We start from the raw sequence: 14,695 nt of genomic DNA, 5'->3' as shown, positions 1-14,695 counted from the left end.
TTATGATTTTAGATCAGCCACAAGGTTACCTGACTTTATAAAGCAGATACTGCATACAAATCCTCTTCTCTGTAAGTCAAATTCTGCCTAAGATGTTACTCAGGGAGTCAGATGGTCAAGGCCATCTTGTGGTGAGACTTTTTATAAAGTCAAGAATTTCCCAGTGATTTATCTGTTTGCCTGGACTGTAAATATCAGGGTCACTTAAAAGTAAGGCAAATATATCTTGTGTCTCTTTACTTTTAGAAACAGTAGCATGAGACCTCACATTATCTTTAGTGAATATCACCTTGAGAAAATAGGATTGGAAAGACCGTACCGTCGGACTCCAGACAGCCAGTGAGTTAAAACTGGAAGCCCCACCCTCAACTAAACTCTCACTGTGCACTTCTGACTCTCTTTGGCTTAATTGATTTTTTTTTATTTTTTAAATGGTCTTAACCAATAATTAGAAGAGAATTCTATTTGTTCATCTCTCAGAGAGTGCCTTTGTCTCTCGGTTGGCAGGGAGAGGGCTGGTGCCTCATTGTTGAGGCTCTTGTCATATGTGTGTGCCCCATTTATCTGAGCGGAAGCTGTGTGACAGTGAGATTCTCAGCTTGTCCACTTGCACAGTCCCACTTTTCCTGGTGCTCTGGTTTGAACTGAGACCTCATGCATGCTCCCTGAGCTATGTCTGTAGCACCATGTCTCTGTTGACTGACATAACTACCCATGGGATGGTTTACATTAACTTAGGCAGCGGGTCACAGGGCATCCATGGTTAGGAAGAAGAGAGGGGTTCAATGTTCTAAGTTTTTATTCATTCCTAGACACTGCCTAGGGAATGATGCCACCCACATTCAGGATGGGTATTCTCACCACAATTAACCTAGCCTAGAAACTCCTTCACAACATGTTCAGAGGTTTGTTTCCGTGGTTATTCTTAACCCAATCAAGTTAACAGTCAGGATTCATCCTCTTAGCTCCATGGTGCTGTGCGATACTGGTGCAGCAGGCTCTTCCTGTCTCCACAAGGAAACTGTGTCATGTTGGGCGTCATCTACTCAGGCTGCTTTAATAAAACACCACAAGCTGGGTTGTGATTTATGGACAGCAAACGTTTATTACTCTTGGTTCTGGGGTGTGAGAAGTTCAAGATGAAGGCACTGACAGATCTGGTGTTTTCTAAAGCTGTACTCTTTGGTTTAGATGATAGGGCATTTTTTGCTATGTTCTCACAGGGTTGGACAGACGAGAAAAAAGCAGTTCTCTGGGCTGTCTGTTATAAGGGTACTCATCCCATTGGTGACAGCTCTGTCATCAAGGTCAGATCTTCCAGTAACATCAACAGGTGAGCATGGGGGATGTGTAGATTTGGAGTTTCTGATTCCTAAGAGTCCCTTCTCATCAGATTTCCCAAAGTTTCTTTTGACACTTTTAATCTCTCTCTCTCTCTCTCTCTTTTTTTTTTTTTTTTTTTTTTTTTTACGAATGACACTTTATTCAGCCATTTTCTTTACAACTGAAACTCTGGGAATTCAAAATTAACATCCTTGCCCGTGAGCTTCTTATACACACCAGAAAAAGTTTCCACCTTGTGCTCCACGTTGTTCTGCTGTGCTTTGTCTAAATGAACCTTTATGAGCCGGCTGCCGTCCAGTTTCACACGGATCCTCTTGCCCACAATCTCACTCGGGAAGACCAAGTCCTCAAGGATGGCGTCGTGCACTGCTGTGAGCTTGCGGCTTCTGGGCGCTTCTGCTTATTTTTCGTACGGCTTTTCCGAGTTGGCTTGGGCAGAATCCTCCTCTGAGCAATGAAGACTACGTGTTTCCCGCTGAACTTTTTCTCCAATTCACGAACCAGCCGGACTTGGATTTTTTGGAAGGATTTCAGCTGAGGAACTGGTACAAAATTTATGATGGCTTTCCGGCCACCACCAACTTCAATTTCCTTGGCAGCGGTGATGTTCAGCTCCGCAGCTGCGCCTTGAGATCCGAGTTCATCTCCAGCTCGAGAAGCGCCTGAGATATGCCGGACTCGAACTCGTCCGGCTTCTCGCCATTGGGCTTAACGATCTTGGCGCTCGAGCTGAACATGGCTCGCCCTTACGGAGTGCCGGCTTGGAAAGAGCGACACTTTTAATCTCTTAACTGAGATTTTTTTCTTTTACTGTCAGTTTCTACATGTTTCTATATCTTGTTTATTTTACACAGTTAGTCTGCCTAAGCATCCATGTCTCCAGGTCAGATATTGGTCCTGTGCCCAAACTCTCATCCTGCCCCTGATGCTAATGCTATCTCTGAAATCACAGAGTCTGGCAAAGGTCCTTTACACGTCTCCAGTCATACCCCACCCCCAGATATTAGTTTATTTATTTATTTATTTATTTGTGTGTGTGTGTGTGTGTGTGTGTCTGTGTGTGTATGTGTGTGTGTGTCTGTCTGTCTCTGTGTGCAGCTAGCTGCCCATGGAAGGAAGGCCAGAAGAAGGCATTGGATCTCCTGGAGCTGGAGTCTTAGGCAGTTGAGAAGCCACTTATCATGGGTAGTAGTACCCAGTCCTTTGCAAGAACAGCAAATGCTGTTAATCTCTGAGTCATCTCTCCAGATCTACAATCTTTTCCTTTCCTTCTTCCCTTCTTTCCTTCCTTCCTTCCTTCCTTCCTTCCTTCCTTCCTTCCTTCCCTCCTTCTCTCCCTCCTTCCTTCCTTCCCTCCTTTCTTCCTTTCTTCCTTCCTTCCTTCCTTCCTCCCCTCCCTCCCTCCCTCCCTCCCTCCCTCCCTCCCTCCCTCCTTCCCTCTTTCCTTTATTCCTTCCTTCCTTCATTCCTTCCTTCATTCCTTCCTGCCCTCCTTCCCTCCCTCCCTCCCTCCCTCCCTTCCTTCCTTCATTCCCTCCCTCCCTCCCTTCCTCCTTCCCTCCTTCCCTCCTTCCTTTATTCTTTCCTTCCTCCCTCCCTTCCTTCCTTCTTTCCTTTCTTCCTTCCTTCCTTCCTTCCTGCCCTTCCTTCCTTCCTTCCTTCCTTCCTTCCTTTCTTCCTTCCTTTATTACTTCCTTCCTCCCTCCTTCCCTTCCTTCCTTCATTCCCTCCCTCCCTCCCTCCCTCCCTTCCTCCCTCCCTCCTTCTCTCCTTCCCTCCTTCCCTCCTTTCTTCCTTCCTTTTTTCCTTCCTCCCTCCCTCCTTTCTTCCTTCCTTTATTCCTTCCTTCCCTCCCTCCTTCCTTCCTTCCTTCCTTTATTCCTTCCTTCCTTCCTTTATTCTTTCTTTCTTTCTTTCTTTCTTTCTTTCTTTCTTTCTTTCTTTTTTCCTTCCTTCCTTCTTTTATTTCTTCCTTTCTCTCTTCCTTCCTTTATTCCTTCCTTCCTTTCTTCCTTCCTTCCCTCCTTCCCTCCCTTCCTCCCTCCCTCCCTCCCTCCCTTCCTCCTTCCTTCCTTCCTTCCTTTCTTCCTTCGAGGGTGTTACTGGATAATGAACTCAAGGTTTTGCTCACATCACTGAGCTACAACCCTGGCACCTATTCAGTATCTAATGAATGTTTGTTTTCCATTATGACTATGACTATGATCTTAACATGATTATGATAACCATAAACTGAAACCGCCACACATTTTACTTATGTTGAATTATTTAATGAGAATTATGGTTAAGAATAAATAGGCCCTGGCACTGAAAGAGCCAGAAGATTAAAATAGTTTTGTATAGGACTGGGGCAGTAGCTCTGTTGGCAAAGCACTTGCTTTGCAAGTTCAAGGACCTTAGTTTGATCCTTAGAACCCAGGTGAAAGAAAGAAAAGCAGGGAATGGCAGACCAGTTTGTAACTCCAGCTCTGTGGAAACAGGTGGATCCTGGGGCTTGCAGGCCAGTCAGCCCAGCCTACTTGGAAAGTCGTAGGCAAGTGAGACACACTAAAAAACCAAGGTGATAGTGCCCTGGAGAACAGCTGAGGTAGCCACTGGCCCCCACGTGAACATATGCATGTACATTCCCTAACACACATGTACCTGTGCACACCGGAACATTCCTGAGAACACATTTAATGTTTACTGTGCATCTCAGAATCTTATTGTGGTAATCTGTAAAGAAGAGCTAGGCTAACCTTATAGACTAGTTGGAGTACCCTTTGATCTACACTCATCTTGCCATTGACTAAAAAGGTTTGTTTTAAATTTTGTTTCCTAGCTCTGGAGAGATGGCTCAGTGGGTAAGAGCTTGTTCAGTTCTTGCAGAGGATCAGAGTTCAGTTCCCAGGACCCATGTTGGGTGACTCACAACTGCTTTCAACTCCAGCTCCAGGCCTCTAGTGCCATCTTCTGGCCCCTTTGTGCCCCAGGCTGGCCTCACATCAGCCATGTAGCCAAGGATATCCATGCACTCCTTATTCTCCTGCTTAACCTCCAAGTGCTGGGGTTAAAAGCATGCACCACCCATACCCAGCTCATCATTCTGATTTTGTAAGATAATTTTATTGACCATCTAAAACATAAGTCAATTAATACAATCCAGATCGCTTAATACCCCATTCCACTTAATACCATAGCCACATAATTTGAGGTGCTTTGCAAAAATGAAAATGGTGACCTCATTATTTAGAATTTTAAAGGGCCAGGGCTAGAGCGATGGCTCAACAGTTAAGAGCACTTGCTGTTCTTTCAGAGGACCAGAGTTCAGTTCCTAGCAGGACCCTGTTAAGCAGCTTGAAGCCTCCTTTAACTTCAGCTCCAGGAGACCCAACTGAAGCCTTCTTCAGGCCGTCTCTGGTACCTGTTCTCATGAGCACAATTCCCCATCTCAATCTACACAGACACGATGACAATAAAACCCAGTGAATTCCAAGGGCTGTAGGTGTAGCCCACAGAGTGCACGGTTAGTGCGCTTAAACCCTAGTTCATTTCTTAGTATCCCCTGAAATAAAATCAAGATGAGGGCTGGGGCATAGCTCAGTAGACGAGTCCATCCTCGTATACATATATGCATACTCAGGTGTGTTCACACCACATTAACCCTCAACAAAAAGAAAAAGAAAAATAGAATGTCAAGATGGCGACAGCAGACTCTAAACAAAGGCTTAAAGTCAGTATGCTGATGCAGTGTTACTGTCATTTCTTAGACTCTATAGTTAAGTTATCCAAGGTAAATCTAACACCATACCCCTATCAAGTATGCCCAGCCTAATTACCTAACGCAGGTAAGGCCAGGGGCAACTGTCAGAACTTCTGCATGCGACTGAGAAAGTCTGTGAACAGCAGCAGATTAGATTTTACCCAGGAAGAGTCACGATAACATAAAGAAAAAAAAGTCATGCTGAAATGAAAATCTCTAAGAGAAAACATCTTCCTCAAGACATGAGGCTACCAGGACATGGAGCTCATAGAAATGAACCATGTGTGTGCTATCTCTGACTTCCTCTTTAAGTAGATGTTCATTTTTTAAATTAATTTTTTAGTTAGTATACCAAGTTGTCCATGGCTCCCGTGGCCATTCCCCTAGATTCTCACAAGTTTGGATTTTGTGGTGTGTGAGACCATGTTTGAGGGATGTAAGAAGAAAAAAGCCAACCAGTATGGATGGAAAAGAGGATGCTCCTAACTCATGGGGCTCCAACAGTGTGCGACACTCCCTCAGTAGTTGGTAATGCAGTCAGCCCTTCATGCAGGGAAGTGGCGTCCAGGGGACTGTCCCATCCCTCTGTCTATGGTTCTTCAGAAGCCATTGAAGCATCAGGTTCCCACACCCCCAGGCACCTTCCTCAGTTCACCCCCCTTCTCTTGGACTTTCCCCCTACCCAGTATCTCCAAAGGTCAGTAGAAGACATTGGATTCCATGGCCCTGGAGTTAATGTATGGCTGTGAGGCTGTGTGTGGACCCTGGGAACCAAACCCCAGTCCCCTACAAAAGCAAGCTCTCTTAACTGCTGAGCCATCTCTCCAGTTCCCTCAGCAAGTATTTCCACTCCCACGGCAGTCAGACATTTTTCTTAGCTCAGCCTTTGCTTGCCCACAGGCCCTCGTGACTACTACCATGACCTCCTCCATGAATTTTCTTGAGAACCCTGGAGAACCCCTGTGAGGTGGAGCTGCAAAGAAATCGAGTTAGGCACAACAGCTGCTGCCTGGACTTTTCAGCATAGCTCTCAGAAGCAGAAAAGACAGATTCCCTCGCACTCAGGAAAATTTCTCGTTTCCCAAATCTCATCACGCACTAATTCCTAAAGGCAATCCTGCAAATTACAGCTTAGCCTCAGGACAGGCTGGGAATACAGTGGATGCTAATAAGAAAGGTAGAAAAAAAAATCCAGGCTTGAGAATTTCTCAAATAAAAAATTCCATTACTTCAACCCCTAGGAAATTGGTTCCCAATCTTTTGCTCTACCATAATTCATCCCCTCTTGAATTAAGTATGTCTGTTGTTGGCTAGAATTCCATGGATTTAAGAATTTAATAAAGAATTCTATTTCCTTCCTTATCCCCGGAGGCTGGAAGACTTCAGATTCCTTTATTCTGCCAAACACCCCAAAGCTGCAGATGCTGGGTTCACTTCTGTGTGTAGCAGTGATTTGTCCCTTTTGAGGAGACTTGGTCAAGGGAGTTCTATGCTTATGTGGTCTGGTCTTGCATCCAGCTCATGAGTATTCAAACAAACCTTTGATTCAGTTGAAACCAAGCAGTCTTAAAACATGAAGGAGTGGGAGAATGGGAAGGAAATTTTTATCAGTCTCCCACAACACAGAGAGAGGCTCAGAGAATTTTAAAATTATCTTATTCACCTCTCTCTCCCATGCAGCTATCTATCCATCATATCTATCTGTCTGTCTGTCTGTCTGTCTGTCTGTCTGTCTGTCTGTCTGTCTGTCTGCAAATAATGGTTGATCTAGAATTATTTAGGAGGTAAACATCTTGACAAATTCTTGGTTGGTTTAATTGTGATGGAACGACCCACCCTAAAGATGGGAGTCACCTTCCCATGGGTTGGAGTTTTGGACTGAAACACACACACACACACACACACACACACACACACACACACACACACACACGGAGAACAAGAGCTAAGCAGCTACATTCACTGTCCCTTGCTTTCTGAGTGTGGATGCTTCGTGTCTGGCTGCCCAATTCTCCTACCACCATGCCTTCTCGTCATTGAGAAGTGACCCAGAATAAACCCTCATTAGGGTCTCAAGGTCACTGAGCAACATTCCAGAGGGTCCTCTTTGCAGAGGGTGGGGGGCATGCCCAGTAAATGAAGAACACTGTCAGGTCCTTAAGAATTTTATAGACATTTTCCTTTTAATTACATTATATCAACTACTCAGGAGGTAGAGACAGAAGTCCTAGAGTTCAAGGCCAACCAGGTTGGACAACACAGTAAGTTGCCATCTCAAAAAGCTACGGAAAAATAAAAATGAAGGTTGATTATCTTTTCTGATTTATGGCTGTGTATGCATTTAGTTAATCTGAATGCAGCCTGTGCTTTCCTCTAAAAGCAAATAAACTTTGTCTTCTGGGGATGAGCTTAGATGACAAAACTGTTTGTTATATTTCATAAATGTGGGCAAACTGCAAATGCATTCTGTGTCCACCTCCATCAATAGTTTCCCCAGTGGTAAAGGAAAGACTCTCTATTGACACAGGCATCAGTTTAAGCGGGAATTTAGATCCCTCTTCACGGGATTATATATCATTATGCCTCACTGATCTGATCTATAAAGGAGTAGGGGGGTACCCCCTCTTGCTTTCTAGGCGATACTGTGACTAATACCGGCACCCTCTATCCAAGAGGATTTCAAAGTTGGCTTCCAGCAGCTGTCAGAATGATTCCCCCCTTTCTTGTGGCACTCATTAGAAAATAAAACCAGATATAATTAACAAACAAACAAACGTATCTGCCTGCTGTTCCAACTTGTTATAATAAGTGTTATTTCTACTTACGAACAGTTTCCTGTCAGCGTCCTGCTGTTCCCTTAATAAGACTGCTGTGCCCGGGAGGGAGGAGAGTCAGTATTAAATGAAGCCCTCACTTGTCGTCGCCCTCTTCCCTGTTTGTCTGCGTTCAGATCCAGTTCACTTTGAGCCGGAGAAGAACCGAAAGACTTAACCATTGCTGAGATAGCAGGGATCTGTGTGCTTCTAGTGTTGACTGAGAAGCTAAAGATGCTGTTATTAGGGCAGTTTCAAGGATCCTTGTTTCCTTGCCTAGGGGCCTAGGGGATCCCTCTTCAAGTTGTCTGGATGGATGAGGATGCCCTAAGACTCCTGATAAGTTCCTGAGGCTCTGGTGAGTAGATGGCGCTAGAAAGGACCCTGACCCCCAAATCTGGTTTGAAGACATAGTGATGTAGGGGCCAAATGCAGTCATGAAGGAGTCGCTAAGCCAGTTAAGCCATGCAGCAGTCAGGGTGACTGCTGTATGATCAAGTGCTAGTGGTCATGGTTTAGTCTTTGGATTATTTAGTTGTGTATGCCTGTGGTGTATTTGCTTGTTCATGTGTGGCACACAGATCAGAGCGCATGTGGAAGCCAGAAAGTAGACTAAGGCCAGAGTTGACTTCAGGTGTCTTCTGTGGTTGGACCATACTCTCTGTTTTGAATTTCATTTGTTTGTGTAACCTACCTTAGTGCATGTGCATGCATGCTCGTGTGTGTGTGTGTGTGTGTGTGTGTGTGTGTTTGAGCATGCTTATGCCATGGTGTAAGTGTAGAGGTCAGAGGATAACTCTTGGAAGTCAGTTTTCTCCTGCCACCTTATGGGATCTGGGGCTTAAACAAAGTTCACCAGACATATACCTGTAATGAGAGACTGCTCATTCGTTTCCTGGACATTCAGACCCAAATAATCACACAAAAACTATATTAATTACAACACTGTTTGGCCAATGGCTTAGGCATATTCTTAGCTAGCTCTTACATCTTAAATTAACCCATTTCTATTAATCGATGTATCACCATGAGACTGTGGCCTACCAGTAAGATTCTAGCATCTTTCTCTTTCAGCAACTACATGGCACCCTTCTGACTCTGCCTTCTTTCTCCCAGCATTCAGTTTAGTTTGTTCACTTAGCTCTATTCTGCCCTACCATAGGCCAAAGTAGCTGCTTTTTTATTGACTAGTGGTCATAAAACATATTTACAGTGTATAGAGGGGAATCCCACATCATATATCAAAACTCCCTTACCCTTTCAGTTAGCTTGCTATCCTCCATCTTATATTTTGAGACAGAGTCTCTCTCACTGAAGCTAGAGTTCAATAATTCCATTAGACCAGCTGGTCAATGAACTCCAAACATTTGCCTATTTTTGCCGTCTAAAACTAGGATTACATTAATAGAGGTTAATATGGGTACAGTGAATTGAACCACCCTACAACTATACCTGGTTTCTATGTAGGTTCTGGAGATCTGAACTAAGGTCTTCATCATTGGGAGGCAAGTACTTTACTCAGTCCCCTACTTTGGATTTCAAAAATTATTTTAATTCTGGAGAAGTCAAAACTCATGCAAAAATAAAAGGCGAAATAGAATAACAAACTTCCATGCCCCATCCCTCATTTTCAGTGTTTCCTCACGGCTTGTTAACCTGTGGCCCATTCCCACCAGGTCTTTGTCCTTCTATTGCCTTTGAAACAAATTCATGACTTTGTGTCACCCATTTCATTCATGAATCTTTTAGTTTTTATTTCTAAAAAATGAAGACTTCTTTTAAAAAAAAACATGACTACAGAGGGCTAGAGGTGTAGTTCGGCAGTAGGGTTCTTGCTTGGCCTGTATGTAGCCCTGGACTAGAGTCTCAGAACCACACACAAAAATAAAGAAAATAAAAAACAAAAACTGCATGCTATAATACCATCAACACACTTAAAAGTGATTAACAATTCCCTCAAACATAGAACACTTATTTTTTGAGTTATTTCATAAATAAAAATTTTAAATGTTTTCTTTTGCTTGTTGTTGGTTTTGGCGTCAAGGAACCCTTGGCCTTCCATTCCTCCAGCCACTAGCTCCTGAGTGCTAGGACTACAGGACTGTGCATCCATGCCTGGCTTCAACAGTTTGTTTGATCACGAGTCAAGTAATTCCCCCGCAATATGATTGCCTGGCATGTTTGTTAAGTCTGTCTCTCTTTTTAAAACAAAGTTTATTTTGGAGCGATTGTAGCTTTGCAAAGCAGTTGTAAGCATATGCAGAGTTCATGGCCCTCTTCACCCCATTTCCCCTCTATTAGCAACTTACACAACCATTCCGTAGATGGCAAAATTGAGAGATTAATATAGGTGCATTGCTATAAACTACCTATGGATTTTATCTCATAACAGTTTCCAACCCAGAAAGCCTTGGTGCATGTAGTCATGGTGATTCCTTGAGCTCTTCTGTGTTTTTTTTATTTATTATAATGTATACAGTGTTCTGTGTGTCTACATGCCTACATTCCAGAAGAGGGCGCCATATCTCATTACAGATGCTTGTAAAGCCACCATGTGGTTGCTGGGAATTGAACTCAGGACCTCTGGAAGAGCAGTCAGTGCTCTTAACCTATGAGGCATCTCTAGCCCCTGGACTTTTCCTGCTTTAACAGTTGCTCAGTTCTGGCTTTCATGACAGACAGTTCTGAAGAGTACTAATGGGGTGCTCTGAGGAAGTCTCTTAATTTGACTTTTTTTGTTTTTCTTTTTTGAAGTTTTCTCATGATTAGACCAGGGTTAAAAGCTTCAGGGGAAGGATATCACAGGCAGATTCTTTCCCATAAATTGTATCAATATGTATGTCATGGTATCAATGTGTATATCATGGTATCAATCTATCTATCTATCTATCTATCTATCTATCTATCTATCTATCTATCTATCTATCTATCTAATGATACCAATGAGTATATCATTGTATCAATGTGTATATCATGGTATCAATGCATATATTATGACATCAATGTGCATATCTTTGTATCAGTGTATATATTATGGTGTCAATGTGTATATCATTATATCAGAGTGTATATAATTGTATCAATGTATGTCATGCTATATGTCATCATGATTTTATATCTTTTAAATTCCTTCTCCCCCCCATTCTCTCTCTCTGTCTTTCTTTCTTTCTTTGAACTGCCAGCTCCCAAATAATGACACAGAGACTTCTTATTGATTATGAAAGCTTGGCCTTAGCTTAGCCTGATTCCCAACTAGCTCTTAAAGCTTAAATTAATCTGTTTATATTAATCTATGCTCTGCCATCTGGCTCATTACCTCTCCTCAGTACAGTACATCCGACTTCCTCTGCATTTTGTGTTGGAATCCGCCAGATTCTTCTCAGAGTTTCTATCTCTGCCAGGATAGTGACTAGTACTGCCTACCTACTTATCACTTAGTTCCTTATTAAACCAATCAGAAGGTGCCTTAGGCAGGTGAGGTAAAACAGAGACATCTTCACACAGTGTGATCAAATATCCCACAACACTCTTTCAGACAGGGTCTCACTATGTAACGTAAACTGACTGTAAATCCTCAATCCTCCTACTGCAGCTTCCCAAGTCTGGGATTACAGTTCTGTCACCACCATGCCAAGCATGTCTTTTCCAATGCAGATGGCCTGTTGCACTTCCTGGGTTTGCTGCTGTTGTCACCAAATGGAGGTCTTGTTCATTATTTAAGCTGAGTAATGGGTAACATGAAGGTGTATTGGATTATATATGCCAGAAGGCCACAATTTAAGGCTTGGTCCCAGGGACCAAAATCAGACGGTGCTGGGGATTTTTAGGAAGTATAGTCTCATGAGAGAAGCTTAAATTGCTGGGAGTTGTGATTTTGAGAGGGATGTGGGACCCCACTGGTGTCCTATATTCCTGTTCCCTAGCTTGTGATGTAAATGATTTGCTTTGCATGTTCTCCTGTCATGGACTGTCTTTATTTTTGGCGGGGGGGGGGGGGGGTGCATTTTTTTTCTTTTTCTTTTTCTTTTTTTTTTTGGTTTTTTTTGAGACAGGGTTTCTCTGCAGCTTTTTTAGAGCCTGTCCTGGACCTAGCTCTTGTAGACCAGGCTGGCCTCGAACTTACAGAGATCCGCCTGCCTCTGCCTCCCAAGTGCTGGGATTAAAGGCATGCGCCACCACCGCCCAGCTGGGTGCAGTTTTGAAACAAGGTTTCTCTATATAACAGTCCTGGTTGTCCTGGAACTTGCTCTGTAGATCAGGCTGGCCTCAGACTCACAGAGATCTACCTGTCTCTGCCTCCCTAGTGCTGGGATCAAAAGCATGGACCACCAACACCCAACAATGAATTGACATTTTTTTTTTTTTTTTGAGACAGGGTTTCTCTGTAGTTTTGGAGCTTGCCCTGGAACTAGCTCTTGTAGACCAGGGTGGCCTGGAACTCACAGAGATCCCTAGTGCTGGGATTAAAGGCTTGCGCCACCACTGCCGCTCTGATTTGACATTTTTGCCAGAGGCACAAATCGATAGGGTCACCTGCTCTCGGACTTGATCCTTGTCTTAGTTAAGGTTACTATTGTGATGAGGCACCATGCCCCAAAGCAACTTGGGGAGGAAAGGGTTTGTTTGGCTTACACTCACATCACTCTTCATCATCAGAGGAAGTCAGGCAGGAGGCAGGCACTGATGCAGAGACTGAGAGGAGTGCTGCTTACTGGCTTACCTTCCATGGTTTGCTCAGTTTGCTTTCTCATAGAATCCAGGACCAGTCTGGGGGTGGCCCCACCTACAATGGACTGGGCCCATCCATATCAATCACTAATTAAGAAAATGTCCTATAGCCTTGCCTGCAACGTGATATTATGGAGGCCTTTTCTCAGTGTCTCCACAGATGTTCCCTTTTCCTCGATGACTTTAGCTATGTAATAGAAAACCAGCCAGCACAATTTTCTAGAGCCATAAGATAAGATAAACCTTTCCTCTTTATGAGTCGGTTGCCTCAGGGTTTTCATTACAGTAACACAAGGCTGATGAATACAGAGGCCTCTACTTTGAGTGAAGGCCTCTTTCCCAGCAGCTGCCAGATCATCCATCGCTGTTTGTCAGCACCCCACAATGTCACAAGAAAGGAGTAAGTAAAAAGTCACGTTTCCCGGCAGGCAACAATTGATTTTAGATGATGTTTTTAAAATGTTTTGAGAAAGCAATATCCTTAACAGAAAATACATTCAAACAAATTCACTGAAAGCTGGTTCCTAAGACACAGAAAATCTTAGGCAAGAAATTGCAAAAAAAAAAAAAAAAAAAAAAAAAAAAAAAAAAAAAAAAAAAAAAAGAGAGAGAGAGAAAAGTCCCAAGAGATAGCTATTAATACATGAATCATCGTGTGGAGAAGTACACCAAAACTTCAGATTTTATACACACACACACACACACACACACACACACACGGCATAATTCAAGCCTCCTGATGTTGGCTCTGACTGACTGGCATGTCCAGGTTTTCACAGAATGGAATGTTAGCACAGGCAAGTAACCAATAGTTGTCTCCCTCTTAAACACCCCTTCTTCATTTTACAATGTTAATGTATCATGAGATACTTGAAAGGAAGTGGCTGTTGTCTTTCCCAAGATAAACAACCTGGACCATCTAAGAGATGTCCTATGACTGGTCAGTTATAGATAAGCAGGGGAACTGGGTACCTTTTCCTTCTTTGCATGGTATTGCCTGATAAAATTCAGGAATCCATCACCAAGGATTAACCTCAGAGGACATGTTGCTTTGATATCAAGAAATCAATATAGCTCCAATCTGTGATTTGGATGACTGAGTGTCACTAAATTGACGGAGCTCGTTACCAGTGAGCCAGGAGTGGGTCCCTATGCATCATCTCCAATCCACTCCGCGAAGGACCATGGTCAGTTGCATTCCATAATTGCTGCTCTGCTCTCTGATTCCCTAGGGGAGGGTGACACTCACTCAGAGCCTATGCGCTTGAAAGCAGAGGGTATTTCTGAGCCCAGCCCCGGGGAAGTGCCACTGGGCTCCAGTTGTCAGTGTGGAGGAAGCAACAGCAAAGCAAAGGATTGAGAGCTGAGAGCGGAGAGAAACTCCATGCTTCTCCTAGGAGGAGGAGCCAGCCCTTAAACACATCTAAGGATCACAGATAGGATTTCTATATAGGGGAATAAGGATGATGGGTCTCCTCATTAACAGAGGTGTGGTTGTAGGAGGGGCAAAAGGCTGAGGCTTGCGGGTGACTTCTTTGTACTCTATTTCACTAGTAGGATTCTACTGCTCTCTGCTCTTGCCTGGTTGGTGGGCGGTGGGATTTAATGATGCGTCATACAGAGTTGGGCCTCCATCCTGGGAACGCATTTTAAGAAAACTCTCGTTGGCCTTCTGGATCCTTGGGCCATTAATATTTTTAATAGTGACTATAAAAGCTGTAAGAACTCCGGTCTCAGCAAGGGTTTCTGAGAGCGGTGCAATAACGAGCATTCAGAGCCCTGGGTGGCAGGCAAGCCTCTGGGCGTTTGCTCTGCCCCTAGCTGGCTCTCTGGCCTTGATCTCGCCATTTAACCTCACTTTCTGGGCTCCAGTGGAAAGTGCAGACAGTTTCTCTAAGTCTTGAGAAACAACTGCGAGAGACTGAGGATGATAGCAAGGGCTTGCAGAGAAGAGAAAGGGGGAAAATAACATTTTGAAAACAGAAATTACTCCGTAACAAGCAGTGACAGAATGCCTGCCCGGTGGAGTTTTGCAGCATGAAGGAAGATTTATTTGGCATTTTGAATT

General features: G+C 43.7%; 1 pseudogene; it reads right to left on the bottom strand.

Annotated features, from left to right (window-relative positions):
• Positions 1–1,462: 1,462 nt before the first annotated feature.
• LOC119807930 lies at positions 1,463–2,115 on the bottom strand (annotated as a pseudogene).
• Positions 2,116–14,695: the final 12,580 nt, after the last annotated feature.

The sequence above is a fragment of the Arvicola amphibius genome, chromosome 2, assembly GCF_903992535.2.
Source record: "Arvicola amphibius chromosome 2, mArvAmp1.2, whole genome shotgun sequence".
Taxonomy (NCBI): Eukaryota; Metazoa; Chordata; class Mammalia; order Rodentia; family Cricetidae; genus Arvicola; species Arvicola amphibius.
This window is presented reverse-complemented; position numbering and strand designations above follow the sequence as displayed.